The 19,488-nt window shown below is 51.1% G+C and overlaps 1 protein-coding gene across 1 annotated transcript in view; it reads right to left on the bottom strand.

Annotated features, from left to right (window-relative positions):
- Positions 1–13,274, bottom strand: part of PACSIN1 (protein kinase C and casein kinase substrate in neurons 1) — a 66,805-nt gene extending 53,531 nt beyond the window's left edge. Inside the window, exon 1 of the mRNA XM_003897473.3 lies at positions 13,066–13,274. The gene's annotated coding sequence lies outside the window, so the exon portion shown is untranslated. The remainder of the gene's footprint in view (positions 1–13,065) is intronic.
- Between the last annotated feature and the right edge of the window lie 6,214 nt (positions 13,275–19,488).

Genomic DNA, 19,488 nt, shown 5'->3' with positions numbered 1-19,488 from the left:
CAGCACTTTGAGAGGCTGAAGCAGGATGATCACTTGAGCCCAGGAGTTCAAGGCCAGCCTGGGCAACAGAGGGAATCCCCATTTCTCTAAAAAAAAAAAAATGAAAATAAATTAAAAAGACAGCTGGGCATGGTGGTGCACTCCTGTGGCACCAGCTTCTCAGAAGGCTGAGGTGGGAGGATTGCTTGAGCCCAGGAGCTTGAGCCTAAATGGGCCAAGATCACGCTACTGTGCTCCAGCCTGAGCAAGACTCTGTTTCAAAAAAGAAAGAAAGAAAGAAAAATCAGAAAATTCAAAAAGAAACAGAACTCTTTGGTTTTGGATGCATACTTAGGTGATAAAACCAAAAACAAAGCAGTGAATAACCCTAATGATCTAGAATGGCAGGTTCCAATTGGGGAGGCAGGGGCTTGTGATGGGAAAGGGTCTGAGGGGGTCCTTTGGTGCTGTGGCAATGTTCGGATTTGTTTTACCTACATGATGGAGACACTGGCTTTATATTAAATTTGTTAAAATGTTGCTGTGGTTTGAATGTGTCCCCTCCAAAACACATGTTGAAATTTGATTCCCAATGTGGCTGTGTTGGGAGGCAGGGCCTAGTGAGAGGCATTTGGATTACAGGGCACTGTCCTCAGGACTAGATTAATGCCACCTTGCGGGAGCGCTGTGGGAACGGATTAGTTCCCATGAGAGCACGCTGTTATAAAGTGAGCCTAGCCTCTCGTCTGTGTCTCTTTTGCATTCGCTCACTGTCGCTCTGGCACCTGCTCCTGTCATATTAGAATGCAGCCAGGTGGTCCTCACCAGAAGCCACGCAGACCCGACGCCATGCTGCTTGGACTTCTCAGCCTCCAGAATTGTGAGCCAAATAAGCTCCTTGTCCTTTTAAATTACCCAGGCTCAGGTATTCTGTTATAGCAACACAAAAAAGACTAAGACAAATGTACAACTTATTTTATATATGTTTATATTTTTAAAAAGGAAAAAATATTCATTGGTCACCATTGGAGGTTGCTATAGCACCAACTCATTTCTTTAAAAATGGATAAATAGGCTGAGTGCAGTGACTGACACCTGTAATTCCAGCACTTTGGCAGGCCAAGGGGAAGGCCGATCACAAGGTCAGGAGTTCAAGACCAGCCTGGCCAATATAGTGAAACCCCGTCTCTACTAAAAACACAAAAAATTATCCAGGCACAGTGGCACGCACCTGTAGTCCCAGCTACTCGGGAGGCTGAGGTAGGAGAATCACTGGAACCTGGGAGCCAGAGGTTGCAATGAGCCAAGATCACACCACTGCACTCCAACCTGGGCGACAGAGCGAGACTTTGTTTCAAAAAAAAAAAAGGATAAAGGGGCCGGGCTTGGTGGCTCATGCCTGCAATCCTAGCACTTTGGGAGGCTGAGGCGGGAGGATTACTTGGGCCCAGGAGTTCACGACCAGCCTGGGCAACATGGGGAGACCCTGTCTCTACAAAAAAAAAAAAAAAATAGCCAGGCTTGGTGGCACAGAGCTGCAGTTCCAGCTACTGTGGAGGCTGAATTGTGAGGATCACTGAAGCCCAGGAGGTTGAGGCTGTGGTAAGCTAAGATCATGCCACTGCTTTCCAGCCTGGGCAACAGAGTGAGACCCTGTCTCAAAAAGCAAACCAAAAAAAGGATGAAGGGAAGGAATGGAGCTTTTATCCTTCAGTATGCACCATGTTTCAGAATAACAAAATAGGTGAAGAGGAATAGTTCTTTGTAGAAATCTAGCTCATAAATACAAACAAAATGATCAAATTAGAAAAAAAGTAACCATCTGGAGAGGAGAAAGTGTGATGGAAATCGGACTTGAGCTTGCAGTAAAGATGAGATGGCCAGAGCCCTCAGGGGTCCTCATCTTTCTGTGCCCCTGGTCCCCCAGCTGTTGCAGGGAGTGCCTGTTCCCTGCAGACCACAATACCCCAGCAGGCCACACCCACAGTGAGATGGACATGATTCTCTTTCTTTGTTTCTTTCTCTCTCTCTCTCCCTTCCTTCCTTCCTTCCTTCCTTCCTTCCTTCCTTCCTTCCTTCCTTCTCTTTCTTTCTTTCTTTCTTTCTTTCTTTCTTTCTTTCTTTCTTTCTTTCTTTCTTTCTTTCTTTCTCTTCTTTCTTTTCTCTTCTCTTCTCTTCTCTTCTCTTCTCTTTTCTTTTCTTTTCTTAATAGAGACAGCATCTCCCTATGTTGCCCAGGTTGGTCTTAAACTCCTAGGCTCAAGCAATCCTCCTGCTTTGGCCTCCCAAAGTGCTGGAATTACAGGCATGAGCCACCATGCCCGGCCTGGACATGCTCATTTGCCTATGTTTCACATACTATTTCATGTCCAAAATTCACACAAATATTCCTGAAGTTCTGCCAAGAGAGGCACAGTCCCTCAGTGCAGCCCCTGGAGGAAGCCCACAGGGCTGACGTTTGGAACAGAGTGCTGGCGTCCTCTGCCACAGCCCAAATGAGCAACGGTCAGAGAGGCCCGAGGGCCAGGGAACGAGGGGGTCCTCGGGAGAGAAGGGAAATCCCGAGCTGACACAGGCCTGGAGTGCCCATCCCCGAGCTACTGCCTCATAGACGCCCATTACCAAGACAGTCCTGGGGGGTGCCCTCTCCACCCTTACATTCCTCAGGTGGCAATTTTGTGATTTGGTTGCTCCCTGTCCAAATTGTCTTGGCCCTGTTTGGCAGGAAAGAAGGAAGTCCCCTGTGATTTGCCACCCGCCCCCGGCCCTGTCCAGGGGCCCCCAAGCTGAGCCAAGCCAGCTTTGCAGCTTACCAGGACAGCTGGTGCAAGGGGGAGGGGCCGTCAACACCCAGGCCATGCTGGGGCTGGCAGAAAGGTCCACCCAGCTGTCAGGGCCAATGACAAGGGGCTGGCAAGGGGGCAGAGGCAGGGATCCTGGGCCCTGTAGGGTAGGGGAGGCCTCCTATTAGAGGTGCCCCGTCTGGGGCAGGGCCAAGTGGGGCAGGTGAGATGGTGGCCAGTCATCCAACACCTGGGGAGCAGGCAGCAGTGGCAGCCCAGTGTCCGATGAAGCTGATGATAGAGGTGACACCAGATATCCTGCTGGTGGTGGCGGGGGAGCGTGGGGAGGGCTGGGGAAGGGGCTGCAGGAAGCAGGAGAGCCAAATTCAGCCCCATGCTTTCGAATCCCAGCTCTATCACACACTCACCGAGAGACCTTGGCAGGGAGCTGCAAGTCCCTCCGCAGCCTCAGCTTACCCATCTGAAGATGGAGTGCTATGAAGGCAAAGGGGAGCCTGGCACAGTGCTAGCACATAGTTCATGCTCAATAGACATCGTGTTGTCATTATGGAAGCTGGGACTGCTGAGGGCTCAGTAGGGGTAACCACGGTGGTGGCGGCTAAATACTGGGCAGATCCACTGACTGGCAACTCCAGGGACAAGGACACAGTGTATGTCATTCACTGCTGAATGGCCCGACGCCTAGTTCAGCACACAGCACACCACACGCAATACATATTCATTTAACATTCAAAAGGATGAACGCGTGAGAGTAAAACTACAAACCAGCAGCCACTAAGACGGCTTGTCAGCTAATCAGAGGATCCAGAGTAAGAATCTGAGCTTAAATCTAACCGCTTCCTGGCTGTGCAACCTCAAGCAAGTCATTTCAGCCCTGAGAACCTCAGCTTCCTCGTCTAGGAAATGGGAATAATGATCATTAATAAATACCATCCCCACAGGCTTGTGGCAAGGCTCAAAGCAGAAATGGATATGGAAATAGAGGGGGTACTGCCAGTGTCATCCTATCAGGTGGGGTACCCATCTCTCAGCAGCTGTGGGTGCTGGCTGCCAACAGCTCACAGCTGCCCCCTTCCCCTGAGAGCTGCCCTCAGTTTACAGAAGCTGCCTCATCTGGAGATGCAGGGGGAGGCTAGGCCCTTCCCTGGGAGCAGCCTGCAGACAACGACCACCTGCTAAGGGGCAACAAAGGTCTGGCCCCTTGTCTGGAGGAAGGTAACCCTGTGAGACTGGCTGTTCATAATCTAGAGCTCTCCGTGGGATCCTAGCTGTAAGCACATCTTTTCCTGCTCTAATATGAGCATGCCTGCAATAAGTCATTTGCCCGGGAATTCCTGTCTCAGCTCTGCTTCCAGAAGACCAGACCTGAGACAGGAAGTATTTTGTAAACAATGACACACTAGGCACAAATATGTGTTTTTAAATTTTTTTTTTTTTTTAATTTTAGGAAACATTGAAAGTAGAGGAGTTAGCAATGTGAGAGGAGGAGGCAGTCAGCTCTGTGGACAGGGGTGAGGGGCAGGGGAAGGCCAGTCATGCTGCTCTGCCCCCACCCAAACCCTGCCTTCATGGAACGCTTGGGCAGGTAAGGGAAACAGACAAGAAACCAACAAGAGCATAATGTCAGGGATAAGTGCTATGAAGATGATAAAGTAGGATCAGGGGATGGGGGACAACAAGGGCTATTTTTGATGAGACGGTCTGGGAGGCCTCTCTGAGCGGGTGATGTGGGTGGAGATGTGAACATCATGAGCCATGCAGGCCTTTGGGGAAGAGAATTCCAGGCATAGGGAATAGGAGTGCAAAGGCCCTGGGGTAGGGTGTTTGAGGGGCCCAAGAAATGACCTGGGGATCAGTGAGGCTAGGATGTACAAGAGGAGGTCTGAGGTACTGGGCAGCCGGATCACATAGAGCCTTGTAGGCAATTATAGGGCTTTTTTTTTTTTTTTTTTTTTTTCTGAGACAGAGTCTTGCTCTATCACCCAGGCCGGAGTGCAGTGGTACAATCTCAGCTCAGTGCAACCTCCACCTCCCAGGTTTGAGAGATTCTCCTGCCTCAGGCTCCCGAGTAGCTGGGACTACAGCTGTGTGCCACCATGCCCGGCTAATTTTTGTAATTTTAGTACAGATGAGGGTTCACCATGTTGGCCAGGCTGGTCTCGAACTCCTGACCTCAGGTGATCCACCCACCTCGGCCTCCCAAAGTGCTGGGATTACAGGCATGAGCCACTGCGTCTGGCCTATTATAGGACTTTGGGCTTTATTCTGAATGGCAGGGGAGTCATTGAAGAGCTTTAGCAGAGGAAGGATGTGATCTGATTTAAGTTTTAAAGGACCTTTGGCTAGTGAGGCAAGGACAGGGCAGGAAGACCACGTAAAGACTGCTGCAAACATCTAGGAGAGGATAGTGGAGGCTGAGAAGGGAAGGCAGCAATGGAGGTGACAAGAAGTGGGTGGATTCTGGGTGTTTTGAATGTAGAATTGAAGGACTTACTGATGACAAGATGAGGTGTCAGAGACAGACAAATGCAACTCCCAATTTACAGAGAGGACAGAAGAACATACTAAACACCACCAAAGGGATGCAATCAACAAAATCCAGTCTGCAGGAAACACAGCAGGACAAACCACCTGCTTTCTCCCATAGATAAACTGCAAAAGAATAAGAAAAGATGGAGAGGAGAACTGTGGATTGAAAGAGACTAAGACATATCAATCAATCACAATGTGTGAACCTTACCTGGAACTTGATTTAAACAAACTATTTAAAAAACAAGAAGACATATCTCAGACAACAGGGAATGTGAATACTAAGTGAATATTTGACTATATAAAGGAATTAATACTTACTGGGTATAATAATGGTATTGTGATTACGTTAGAAAAAGTCCTTAACTTTTAGAGAAATATCTTGATTGAGATGAGACTGGACATGTGTTGGTATCTGTTGATGCTAAGCCATGAGTCTATGACTGTTATATAACATTTTCTCTACTTCTGTAAATGCTTATAATGTTTCACAATAAAAAGTTTGCAAATAAAAAAGAGGAAACAGAATCCAAGGGAGGGGGTTCAGTGGCCCTAGGCCCCTCAGTGAGTCACTGTCAGGGCCAGGACCTCAGCCTAGACCCCCAACTCCCAGCCCTCCAGCCCCGCCTCGGCTGCCTCTCTTGTCCTCAGTGGCTTGTCAAGGCTAGGCCCCAGGAACCCAGGGATGAAACATGTGACCTCAGGGAAGGCCCAGATTGGGCAGAGTGGGGCTAAGGGATGCAGGGTCTTTGCCAGGCCCTGCAAGGAGAAGCAGGCCCTGGGCCACCTGTCCCAAAAGGTCCAATGAGGTGGACCATTTAAAAAGGCCTGCAGCAGCAATCCAGGCTGGCTGTCCCACCAGCCTCACCGCCCATGTCCGCTCTCGTGTTCCTGTGCTGATTTCCTCCCCAGCCCCTGAGCCCACCACTCACATTCCACCTTTGCATCATTTTCCCTGCTGTCGCTCTGCCTGGAATGTACCCCGCACTCCCCCCATCTCTGGATCTGACCATCCTTTCCTTCCAGGTCTGCCTTCTGCAGAAGACAACCCTCCTTCAGTCTTCCAGAACACACCTGCGTCCAGTCTCTGAGACAAGAGATTATCCCCACTCCTTGACGACAGGTGCCGAGACACAGAGTCTCACAAGCACAGCTTCTGGAGTCAGACTGCATGGCTGTGAATCTGGCTCAGCCACTAACTCACTGTGTGACCTCAGGCAAGTCACTTAACCTCAGTTGCCCCATCTGTAAAATGGGGATAACCGCATGAGGTTACTAAGAGGACTAAATGAGTTAATAAATACGGATAAACAAAAGAGTGCCTGGCACATGTCAGGGATCCCTGGCCCCTCCTTTGTGTCCCTACAGGACTCCCCAGTGGTACGCAACCACCACTTTGCCAGATACCCCACTTCCACCATACTCCTTCTGCAACCCTCCTGATACCCAGATGTTACCTCACCTTACCCCCGTTCCCATCCCGCCAGGTTTCAGGCACCACAGGTCTGGGAGGAGGGAGAGGGGAAACAAGCCCAGGAGGGGACCAGCTAAGAACCAGTCACAAATAAAAACTCTCCAAACATACGTGGCAGTATGTGACTCAAATGCCATCAGATTAAGGGGAATGCAGTTTACGTGCTCATTTTTTTAGCTTTCTAAGAAAAAAATTCCCAGTATCATCAAGTGCAGTTTTAATTTGTTTCCTCATGGGTAATGATATTTGTTTATAAAATGCAGACAGCACAGAATGGGTGAAAGAAAGTGGATGCATTCTCCCTCCATCCCGGCGATAGGCTTCCCCCGCAGGTAAGCTCTAATCACAATCAGGTATGCAGCCTTCTACGCATTGTTATGTAAATATGAACAGAGAGGAACACATGTACATGTACTTTAAACATTGGATCATACTACACACACTGTTCTACAAAGCCACTTGCTTTAACTTATCAGTACGTCGTGACCATCTTTCCACACTGGTAATAAGCTCCGCCCTGTCTTGTCTCAGTGTCCCCAAGCACCTAAAGTGGTGCCTGGCAGGGAGCAGACATCCAGAGAGATCCGCTGACTAAATCCCAGAACGAACAACTGCCTGAAATCACAGCATACAAAGAGGTCTTGACTTTGTCACTGGTCCCCCTGACAGACATCTAGTTTCGCTACACTGACTGTCTCTGCTCAGCTAATCTTTGCACCCTGCTCAGAGTGTACCTGTGGGATAAGTCCCAAAAAGTGGAATTGCCAAGTCAAAACTGTGACCACTGTTGCCAAAAACACAGTGCTAACGTATGCTCCCTGACTGACGTGAGAGTTCCAGTTTCCCACGCCCTCTGCCAGATGAGAGCTTTCTTAGGATGAGGACTTTTATTTCTTAAATGGATTAACCCTATTTAGCAATTCCACCCTTGATCACCACATCTCCCTTTGTCCCACCTGCATAAATGAGAAAAGTACTGTTTTATTATTTCTCAGCATCAGTAAGGAGCCAAAATCCACAAATAAGGGGCTACTCTCTAGCCAGTATAGAAAGTTAACAGATGGGAAATTTGGAACATCTCACCTGTTTCTAAAAGTGGATGTGTTAATGTTTTAAAACTGTCAACTTCAAACAAGTATCTATTGATTCTTCCCCCACACTCAAGAAGAGAAAATTCTCACCCTCTCTCTCCACTCCTCCCTATCCCAGCCTACACTGGCCACATTTAGTCAATAAAAATTCAGGGCCAGGGACGGTGGCTCATGCCTATAATCCCAGCACTTTTGGAGGCTGAGGCGGGCAGATCACTTGAAGTCAGGAGTTTGAGACCAGCCTGGCCAACATGGCGAAACCCCATCTCTACTGAAAATACAAAAATTAGCTGAGTGTGGGCGTGGTGGCAGCCACCTGTAATCCTAGTTACTCAGGAGGCTGAGGCAGGAGAATAGCTTGAACCTGGGAGGCGGAAGTTGCAGTGAGTTGAGATCGTGGCATTGCACTCCAGCCTGGGCAACAAGAGCAAAACTGCGTCTCAAAAATAAATCAATAAAAATAAATAAAATAAAATAAAAATTCAGGACACCTAGTTAAATCTGAATTTCAGATAAATGACGAATATAGTTTTTTTTTTTATTATTAAAAATATGTCCTGTGGAATGTTTGGGACATACTTAGACTAAAAAATAACAAAAACACATCTGTCGTTTTTCTGAAATTTAAAATTCCCTGAGTATCCTGCATTTTATATAGAAAGACTACCCTGGCCCCTACCCAGCATTTTAATATCAAGTGATTTTTAGCCTGGACAATGTAGTAAGACCCCAGCTCTACAATAAAATTGAAAAATTAGCCGGGCATGGTAGCACACCACCTGTAGTTCCAGCTACTCAGGAGGCTAAGGTGGGAGGATCCCTTGGGCCCAGGAGGTCGAGGCTACAGTGAGCTATGATGGTGTCACTCACTCCAGCCTGGGTGACAGAGCAAGACTCTGCCTCTAAAAATAAAATAATAATAACAATATGGAGTGATTTTAAAATAATAGCCAAGGTAGGCCGGGCACAGTGGCTCATGCCTGTAATCCCAGCACTTTGGGAGGCTGAGGCAGGTGGATCACAATGTCAGGAGTTCGAGACCAGCCTGGCCAAGATGGTGAAACCCTGTCTCTACTAAAAATATAAAAATTAGCCGGGTGTGCTGGTGGGCACTTGTAATTCCAGCTACTCAGGAGGCTGAGGCAGAGAATTGCTTGAACCCAGGAGACGGAGGTTGCAGTGAGCCAAGATGGCGCCACTGCACTCCAACCTGGGCAACACAGTGAGACTCCGTCTCAAAATTAATAATAATAATAATAATAATAGCCAAGGCCTCCTCTGCCCTCCCAGTTTTCAGGTATCCTGCAGCCCCTCACACCCAAGGTTGAGGTCTTCAGAGGCAGCACCCAGGGGAGGGTGGAGGGGAGCCCCCACCCCAGTCCCCAGCCCAGCCCTCCCCTCCAGGTCACCCTGCCCCTGGCTGGAAACCAGCCACAAAGTGTCCACAGCAGGTGGGTCTGAAGTGGCTAATGGGTTTTCTTCATTTGGCTTTCCAGTACATTCTAAATTGCTCCCCACAGACACGCTCCCTTTCTGGAAATGGCACCAGCAACTTCCCCGGCATTAGAGGTCCTGTCTCCCCAGAGCCAGCTGAGGCCAGGCTCCAGTTGATCTTGTCCCTTCAGCCCACCTCTGGGTTCCTCCCAACCCATCTTTCCTGGTGGTGAACACTATCTGTTGCCCCATGGGGTGGGTGCTGTCAGCAGGCGACCTCAGTGGGCAGATGCTTCAGGGACTGCTGCTGCCACAGAGTCACCTGCCAGAAGGCATGCCCAAACCCAATGCCTGATGGGCACAGGATGCTGGGGTCTAGGGCCTGACTCTCCCAAGAAAATGGGCATGACCTGAAAGGCTACTCTAGCCCCAGGGCACCCTGTTGCCTGTTGGGACTGCATCAGAGTCCACTTCCCCTTCATCCAGTCCCACTTCCTTCCCTGCTTTCCACAGTGAAGCTCTAGGACTCCTCCCCTACCTGCCTGCCAATCCTCATGGCTACTTCCTGGGACCCTAACCTGCCCCCAGGTCCGCAGCCCAGCCCTCCCCTCCAGTCCACCCTGCCCCTGGCTGGAAACCAGCTATGAAGTGCCCATGGTGGGTGGGTCTGATGTGGCTAATGGGTTTCCTTCATTCAGCTTTCCAGTATATTCTAAATTGCCCACAGCAAACCCATATTATTTTGGTAATAAGAAAAAATAATAAAAGCTACTTTTCTTTAAGAAAAATGTAAAACCAAACCAAGCAGCGTCCTTCTTATCTGGTATACCCACTCCTCCCCCAACTCCTCCACCTGGTTCCCCAGGGAGGGCCCCCCAAATCAGTGAATGCCCACACCCCTAATGTCCTCTCCTGTCCCTTCTGTCCTTCCAGACCTGTAGCCAGTTTCACTTCTCCAGGGAAGGCTTTCTACCACCAACTCATTCTTGCTGTGGGGATACCTGCAAACTTCCGAATGGGTTCCTCATCTCCTGATGGGAGAAGAGTGCAAAATATGTCCTGATATTGGTGAGGAGAGAAAGTAGATGATAGGAGATAGGAGCAACAGTCACTCACTCAGTCCACAAGCCAGAGCTGGGTTTACTCTGTGCCAGGCCATGGGGCCACCGGAAACAGCACACAGACTCTGCCCCCACAGACCCCACAGCCCAGCAGGGAGAGGCCATCAGAAGCCCGAGAGGACACTGTGTGATGGGAGGGTTCCGAGGGGAGGCAGCCAGGGGAGGGGATTCATGGGTGGGGCTCCCAGCCCACTGGGGAAGCCTCTGGAGGGAAAGGAGCCTCAGTGGGCTTCCGAGGGTGAGAGATTTGGGTGGGAAGGAAGAGGGAGAGGAGGAGACAGGAACAGCCTGTGCAACGGCCTGCAGGTGACAGAAGCCCCACTTGCCTGAGGAACTGAAATCAGCTCAGGGCAGCCAGGGGCAGAGGGAGGGCGAGAAGGGAGAAACGGCCTGGCTGTGGGAACGGTGGCAGAGCCATGCTAGGGAGACTGCATGGCTGTCAAATAGTAACGCAGGCCATTGTGGAATGAATGAATGATTGAGTGACTGAATGTGAACTCTGGGAAATAACTGGCAACCTAAAGGAGAGGATTGAGTCCCCTCTTGGGCTTTCCCTCTATTCCCCAGGACCAAAGAGCCACCCAAACCAGACAGTTCTCTTTAGGCCCTTCCTAAGCCTAGAAATGTTGATGTCCTTCACAGACACAGGCCTGTGGCTAGGCCAGAACCCTTGGTGGCAGCCTCTTCCTCTGAAGTGGGTTTGCTCCTCCACACACTAGGGTCATGAGACCCCTGAGAGCTTGCTATGAAGACCCCAGAGGCTGAGGACGGCCTGGCTTGGGCCTTCCCAGCTTCCCTGATGTTGACCTGGATTTTCCCAAGGACTGGGACAGAGGCAGAGACCCTGGTCTAAGGTTGGCACCCCAGGAAGAAAGTGCCAACCCAGCAGCCTGAGGAGAGCCAGACCTTCACATCAGGCCTTCCCCCAAGCCAGGAGCAGGCCTGGACACTCAAACCAGGGGCCCATAAGACTCTCTGGAGCCAGCAGGTTGCAAGACTATCTCCAAAAGCCATAGCTGCCCATCAACTCCAGGCTTAGGAAGGGCCTAGCCAGGCGTGGTGGCTCAGGCCTGTAATCCTAGCACTTTGGGAGGCCGAGGCGGGCAGATCACCTGAGTTCAGGAGTTCAAGACCAGCCTGACCAACATAAATAAACCCTGTCTCTACCAAAAATACAAAATTAGCCAGGTGTGGTGGTGCATGCCTGCAATTCCAGCTACTTGGGAGGCTGAGGCAGGATAATCGCTTGAACCTGGGAGGCAGAGGTTGTGGTGAGCTGAGATCGCGCCATTGCACTCCAGCCTGAGCAACAAGAGCGAAACTCTCTCTCTCAAAAAAAAAAGGAAGGGCCTAAAGAGAACCGCCTGGTTTGAGTGGCTCTTTGGTCCTGGGGAATAGAGAGAAAGCCCAAGAAGGGGCTCGACCCCCTCCCTCAGGTTGCCAGCTATTTCCCAGAGTTCACACTCACTCATTCAATAAGTCATTCATTCCACAAATTATTTACTTGGTGCCAAACCCTGCTTTGGTGCAGGGGCAATGACAGGGATGAATCAGACAGATTCCCAGCCTGTAGGTACTTCCAGTCTAGAAGGAGATGAACAAAACGAATAACGCAGCCACAAGGCAGTCCAAGAACATAGGGCAGGGGGCAAGGATCTCACCTGCAGTATCAGGGAAGCTGCTGGAGGCGGTGGCTTGAGAGTGGTGATTTGGACATGTGATTAAAAGGCCAGGATGGAGGATGGAAGCTAAATCGCTGACAGACAGTGGTGTTTGCACCCCAGCTGTGCCAGGGGCTGGGGCAATGTGGGTTATTTATGGTTGTGCCTAGAAATAAGCGGCCATATGTGTCACTGCCTATGTGGTGCAGAGCTGGGCTGTTGTGGGTAGGGGCAGCTGGGGCTTGAAGCTGGGTCTGGCCAAGCTCCTGGGTTTGCCACCATGTCCCCTACACCCTGATGACCCTTTAACCTTTTCATGGCCTCTTGTAAGGTGAAAATAAGGGGCAGAGACAGCTCCAACAGGCAGTAAGTGACCTGGGGCTTGCAGGGGAGGGCAGTGCCCAGCAGCCCATGGCTTCTGTATCTGCGGGCCTTTTAGCATCATCACCTCCTTCTTGCCTCCTCCTCCCTCCCCGCTCCCATCCCAGCTGTGGGGGAAGGGGTAGGGGACAGAAGGAAATACCTTTAACCATAAGCCAGACAGGCATCATCTGCTGTGTTTCTCCCCAGCCCACTCTGATCCATAAATAGCCTACGCACCAAGCTGACACCAGCCCACCCACCCCTTCTGGTAGCAGCCCAGAGACCCGGACCGCCCGGGCCCAGGCCCCAGCTTCCCAAGGAACCTATTTCCGGCGCTTTTCCTGGGGTAAGGGCCTCCGTTGCCGGCTCGCTCCCCCAAGGGACCCAGCGCAGGGGCATCCTGACACTGCCTGGGTGATGCCCGAGAACTCTGTCCCCTGAAAGCATCCCCGGACGCGCACCCACTTCTCTCCAGGCAACTGCCCAACCCTTCCAGGGCTCTGGCCCAGGGAGATGTCAGTCCCGGCGCCCACTTCCAACACGCACTCCCTAACTGGACACCCACACACACAACCCCCCCGCCCTCTATTCAAGAGCCAGACCCCCTACCTGGGGGCAGGAGAGCCGGGCACCATCGGCGGCGCCTCCGGGCTACGCGGGACGTCTGGGGCTCGGCCTCAAGCCCGGTCGACTTCCCGGGGGAGGAGGGGGCTGGCGCTGCCGCCCGCCGCCACCGCGTCTCTCTGGGATATCGCCGGGGCTGCGGGAAGGAGGAAGGTCAGAGCCGAGGCGGAGAGGGGGGAAGGATGAGGAGGAGGCGTGCACAGAGCAGCGCAGATTAGAGAGGCATTTTTAGCGAGCCAATGGCAGCGCGGCAGGGCGGCGCGGTGGCTGCGCAGGTGGACGCGCGGCTGCTGCCTGGGAGGCAGCAACCAGTTTGGCAGGCGCCGGGGGTGGCGGGTGGCGAGTGGGGTCCGGCTCCCCGCCGCTTCAGCGGACCCCTGCCCCAGCAGTCTTGCTTGGTTCCCTCCTCCGGGGGCTGCCCGCGGCCCCGCGCGTGCTGGGATTCCTCCCGTGCGCCCTCCTCCCTAGCCCTCCCAACTGGCGCGCTCGGAGCCCGGGGTGTTGCTCCCCGCCTCTTTCCCCATCTCCCCACCGCCCTGGCCTTTCCTCCCCTCCCGAGCCTCGGCGTCCCTTGGTGCGTGCGGGTGCCTGCGTGGCGGCTGCGCCACTGCCCCACCGATGCCCACCCCCGCCCGCAGCTTCTGCCCTGTGACCCCATGGGGCAGGGTCGCTAACCCTTATGTCCTAGTTCCAGCAGGACCGTCTGTCGCCATTCAAACTCCAGGCCATGTCCTTGGGGCTCTCTAGGGAGCTTGGGGCCTAACAGGGGACCCTCAACGGCCTTCACTCTTCCGAACTTCAGCCCTGAATGCTGCCTGGAGCCTGGACGCTGCAGGCGGGAGCGGGGCACGTACCTATTGAAGGCCTGTTCTGTATCAGGCACTGATGAGGAACTGGACTGCAGCAGAGGACAGAACAGACCAAAACTCTGCCGTCTCATAGTTCACACATGTGAGGGAAGATAGATATTCAGTATCAGCAGCTAAGAGTGTTTTTTTGTTATGCTTTGTTTTTGAGACGGAGTTTCGCTCTTGTTGCCCAGGCTGGAGTGCAATGGCGCGATCTCGGCTCACCGCAACCTCCGCCTCCCGGGTTCAAGCGATTCTCCTGCCTCAGCCTCCCGAGTAGCTGGGATTACAGGCGTGCGCCACCACGCCCGGCTAATTTTGTATTTTTAGTAGAGATGGGGTTTGTCCATGTTGGTCAGGCCAGTCTCGAACTCCCGACCTCAGGTGATCCGCCCCCTCGGCCTCCCAAAGTGCTGGGATTACAGGGGTGAGCCACTGCGCCCTGCCCAGAGTGTATTTTAAAGTGGTATGCACAGAGTAGAAAAATAGAGCCGGAGGAAGGGAAAGGAAGTGAGATTGCTCAGGACCAGAATGGGTCCCTGCCCTTTACATGTGTAGGGATTGGGGGGTGGGGGTGGTGGCTGAATTTGAATGTGAGCCCCTCAGGTAGGCATGCAGACTCTAGTTTGCCACAGACCTAACTACTCCCTATTGTTTGAGCCTGGAATAGTCACATGTTTGTATTTCCTGACTTCCCTCTCCAGGCACTTCACCAGAGGCACTGAAATTCATGCCCCAGTGACCCAGGGGAATGCCTGAATGCAGTATTTACTCGTGCAATAAGAATTCTCTGAGCACTGATTGCATGTTAGGTGTTGAAGTCTGGGGGAACTCAACACCTAGCTGGGGAAGCCAGATGGTAGTATGTACCTCAAGGCTGACTAGGACGGCCAAGTGAGTGGACAATGTTCTGGAGAAGGTCAGTATAAGATTCTGGTTTAGGGCCATCCAGGAAGGCTTCCTGGAGGAGGCAGCATTCCAACAGGGTGCCAAAGGTTAACTGGGATTCTGATGAGCCAGACAGGGCAGGAGGCAGGGATGAATTGCTGGGAAAGGCCAGCAAGGCCAGGGGACATTTGGCAAGTGGCTAGGGCTGGGTCGTGGAGCACTGCTGGACACCCTCTATGCAAGAGGTATGCTGTTTGTCTTGGGTTGGTGAAGCCCTACCCTGCACTCCCACTCCAGCAGTTCCTGGTCCTAGCTGCCCTTACCCCAACCTAGAATTTCCCAGTAGCCCCAGAAGGAGGTGTGATGAGCATGTGGGTAGCCGTGGGGAGGAACATCAACTTCACTTAGTTGCTTGCTTGCTGGGTGAACATGGACAGGTAACTCAACCCCTTGGGATTCAGCCTTTTCATCTTAATAGCCATGCGGCAAGTTGCTCACTTGATCTGTTCCTTGGTTCCCCGGCTTGGAAAATGGGCATGGCAACAGCACCTACCTCACAAGACAATTAGGTGAACTGCTTAGCACATACATACTCAGTTAATTTTGTTGTATTGATGATGATGATGCTGCTGCTGATGATTACACTTGCCTCATAGGGTTGTTGCAATTAGACAAAGAACGTAAGTCACCTAGCATAGTGCCTGGGACTTAGTAGGTGTGCCAAAATAATGGTATTATTATTATCACCAACTACATGCACCCCAAAATTTCTCCCTTTCTGGTCTACCACAGTGGTATGAAACACCCCTCTTTAGACAGAGCTTTATTTTTATTTTTATTTTTTTCAGACAGGGTCTTACTCTTTCGACCAGGCTGGAATAAAGTGGTGCAATCACAGTTCACTGCAGCATCGACCTCCTAGGCTCAAGCAATCCTCTTCCACCTCAGTTTCCCGGGTAGCTGGGACTACAGGCGCATGCCACCACACCTAGCTAATTTTTAAAAATTATTTGTAGAGACAGGGTCTCGCTATGTTGCCCAGGCTGGTCTCAAACTCCTGGGCTCAAGTGAGCTGCCCACCTCAGCCTCCCAAAGTGCTGGGATTACAGGCATTAGCCACCGTGCTTGGCCTACCAGGACTTTTTTTAATGTAAAGAAGCTAATTCCCCAAGAGGCTCTTAAAGGACAATCTAGGATGGATAGACTAACAATTGGCCCCTCCCCTACTAATACATTAGCCTGGCTCAATGTGTCGTCAGGAGTTTTGATGTAGATGGAATGGAGCCCAGGCCTGGAAGATTTTGAAAAGGCAGTGAAGTCCAGAGCACAGGACACTGACTGAGAGAGGACACGCGATGTTCCTCGGCCGCAGGCAGTCGGTGGAGGATGGCGAGAGCAGGAAGAGGACATTCACAGGGAAGGGGGTGTAATGCAGAGGGCACAGGGAGGACTCTGCCTTCACAGGGGTGGAGCCACTTGGGGACAGTGTGGAAGGGCAATGGCTGGGCAGACCTGATTGGGCAGAGGTAGGGAGAGGGAGGAGGTGGGTGGGGAAAGGGGTGAGAGAGAAGACTGAGCTGGGCTTACTCCTTTAGGAGTTGAGGCTTCCTAAAGCTGAATTCAGGCCTTAGCAGCCTCAAGCCCTGAAAAAATGAGAGTGGAATACACACACATGCACACACACACACCCCTGTCCTGTGTAATCTAAAATAAACTGTTATTTTAGGAATTGACACAACTTCCATGCCTCCTAAAATTAAACTAGCTTTCTTCTAGATTTTCTGTCTGCAAAACTTATGTTCATCAAAGATAAACTTTCTCTCTCTCCATCTCTCTCTCCTCTCACCTCTTTCTCTTATTGTTTTGTGCCCCTGCTCAGAGAATAAGACTTTCTCCCTTTTGCACAGCACTTTTCACTTTTCAAAGTGCTTTTCACATCTTTCTTCTCCTGAATGCACTTTTTTTTCTTTTTTCCGAGACAAAGTCTTGCTCTGTTGCCCAGGCTGGAGTGCAGCAGCACAATCTCGGCTAACGGCAACCTCCGAACAGCAACCTCCGCCTTCCAGGTTCAAGCAATTCTCCTGCCTCAGCCTCTGGAGTAGCTGGGATTACAGGCCCCCGCCACCACGCTTGGCTAATTTTTCAATTTTTAGTAGAGACAGGGTTTCACCATGTTGGCCACGCTGGTCTCTAACTCCTGACCTCATGATCCGCCCACCTTGGCCTCCCAAAGTGCTGGGATTACAGGCGTGAGCCACGGTGCCCGGCCTCAGTGCACTTTTTCTCAGTCCCATTAAGATCTGACCAGCCTCAGTTTCCATGGTACCTTCCTTCCCACTGAGAGCTTCGAGCCCTCCCTCCATCAGCAGCCTCCTCCGTTAGGCTGTCTGTACCATAGAGGGCAATGAGGCAGGCCTACAGACCTCCCCAGAGGATTTTTCACATGCAGACATAACATGTGGAAAGGACAGACCAGCACTGGACAAGCCTGTGAAATCAACCAACCAATAAATGAATAATGGATGCTAATTAATATTGCATGCTTAGACTAGGAGAGCAGGAGGGTGGTGGTAACACTGTGGGTTCCCTTTTGTTCCATCCAATATGAAAGTCTTCAAGGAGGAGGTGGGGTTTTAACGAGTTTCTCTATTCTTACCACATCTCTGGGTAAAAAGAAAGGACACGGATTTTTTCTCCTAATTTAGGCAGAGCAGGACTCTGAAGCCCAGAGAGGGAAAGTGACTCATTCAAGGTCACACAGCACATCCGTGACAGAGCTGGGGCTAAAAACAGATCTCCTGACTTCTGGTCAGGTGCTGTCTTTGCCACATGATTCCTCCCCCACAAACCTGCATGGAGGTGGGCAGGTCAGAGCATGGAAAGCAATTGGCCCAGTCGCCCAGTGTGGTGGTGTATTTTCTGAGCTGCCTTTCTGCAGCACGCAGGGGCGTAAGCAGGACACCCCCAAGGCACAAAAGTACTTTAAAAACAGCCTCACAGCTCCTTCTGCCCTCGCCTTATCCTCCCACCAGCTGGCTTCACACTGGCAAACTGAATGCCATCACCTGCCTGGTGGACAGAGGCTGTTGCCAGCTGTGTCCTGAATCCTGAACCAGGATATCAGGAGCCTCAGAACTGTGCCTTCCTCAGTCCATGACTCATGCCTGGGAGGTTAAAAACTCCCTGAAGATGACGTCTCACCTTGACAAGGCCCTCAGTCTTGGGAGGTGCCCAGAGTTAAGACCCAGACCCAGCCTACTCACCCCAGGACATACAGACACTGTGGCAAACATAGCCCTTTTCCTGGACCAGGTTTCTTTCTCTTTCTTTCTTTCTTTCTTTCTTTCTTTCTTTCTTTCTTTCTTTCTTTCTTTCTTTCTTTTTTTTTGAGATGGAGTTTTGCTCTTGTTGCACAGGCTGGAGTGCAATGTCATGATCTCGGCTCACTGCAATCTCTGCCTCCTGGGTTCAAGCTATTTTCCTGCCTCAGCCTCCTGAGTAGCTGGGATTACAGGCATGTGCCACCATGCCCAGCTAATTTTGTATTTTTAGTAGAGACGGGGTTTCTCCATGTTGGTCAGGCTGGTCTCGAACTCCCAACCTTAGATGATCTGCCCACCCTCAGTTTCTCGAAGTGCTGGGATTACAGGGGTGAGCCACCACACCCGGCCTTGGTACTTTCTAAGCTTTACACATAGAAACTACAGGGATTACCAGCCCCCATTTCACGGACAGGAAAATGGAGGCCCACAGAGGTTAGGTAACTTGCCTGAGGTCACAAAACTGGTAGGTGGTAGAGCTGGGATTCAAACCCAGGCAGTCTGGTTCCAAAAGCCATGTTCCTAATCATACAGGTAGGAAAGAAGCAAATATTTACTAAAGGCATTACTATGCACAGGAAGAGCTTACATACTTGCCCTCATGTAGGTACTCTTATCTTCATTTTACAACTGAGGAAATTGAGGCTCAGTGGGTCCTTCTGGGGTGCCTGTCTCCAAGTATAAAAAGAAAGGACACTTGAGATTGTCCTGAAGGTAATGGCTCTGGAACAAGCCTCTATGGCCCAGATACCATCGCCACCTAGTGGCACTGTACCTTAAACGCAAGCAGAATACCTAAGCGAAGGCTGGCCGTCAGGTTCAACACGTGGCAGATTTTGCAATTTTTGTTTGCTTGTTTGGGATGCCAGGTAATTTTAACTTTCTTTTCTTTTTTTTTTTGAAACGAGGGCCTGCTCTGTCTCCTAGGCTTGAGTGCAGTGGCACAATCGTGGCTCGTTGCAACCTCTGCCTCCCAGGCTCAAGCAATCCTCCCACCTCACCCTCCCGAGTAGCTAGAATTACAGACATGTACCACCATGCCCGGCTAATTTTTGTATTTTTAGTAGAGACGGGGTTTTGCCATGTGGGCCAGACTGGTCTCGAACTGACCTCAAGCCATCCACCTGCCTCAGCCTCCCAAAGTGCTGGGACTACAAGTGCAAGCTACTGCGCCCGGCCAATAATCATCTTTTGTATTTAAGATATGGTCTTGGGCAGAATTCATCATTAGTAATGTCATCCTCAAAATTAATGGTGGGGTTGCAGGGGAGGATCTGTACAAAGTATTGATTTTTCAGTTTTCCAAGAGCCTCCACATGCATTGTTTCATTTGACTCTTATCACGCCAAATA

The sequence above is a fragment of the Papio anubis genome, chromosome 6, assembly GCF_008728515.1.
Source record: "Papio anubis isolate 15944 chromosome 6, Panubis1.0, whole genome shotgun sequence".
In the NCBI taxonomy this organism is placed as follows: Eukaryota; Metazoa; Chordata; class Mammalia; order Primates; family Cercopithecidae; genus Papio; species Papio anubis.
The sequence above is the reverse complement of the archived record's forward strand: the minus strand, read 5'-3'. Positions and strand labels throughout refer to the sequence as shown.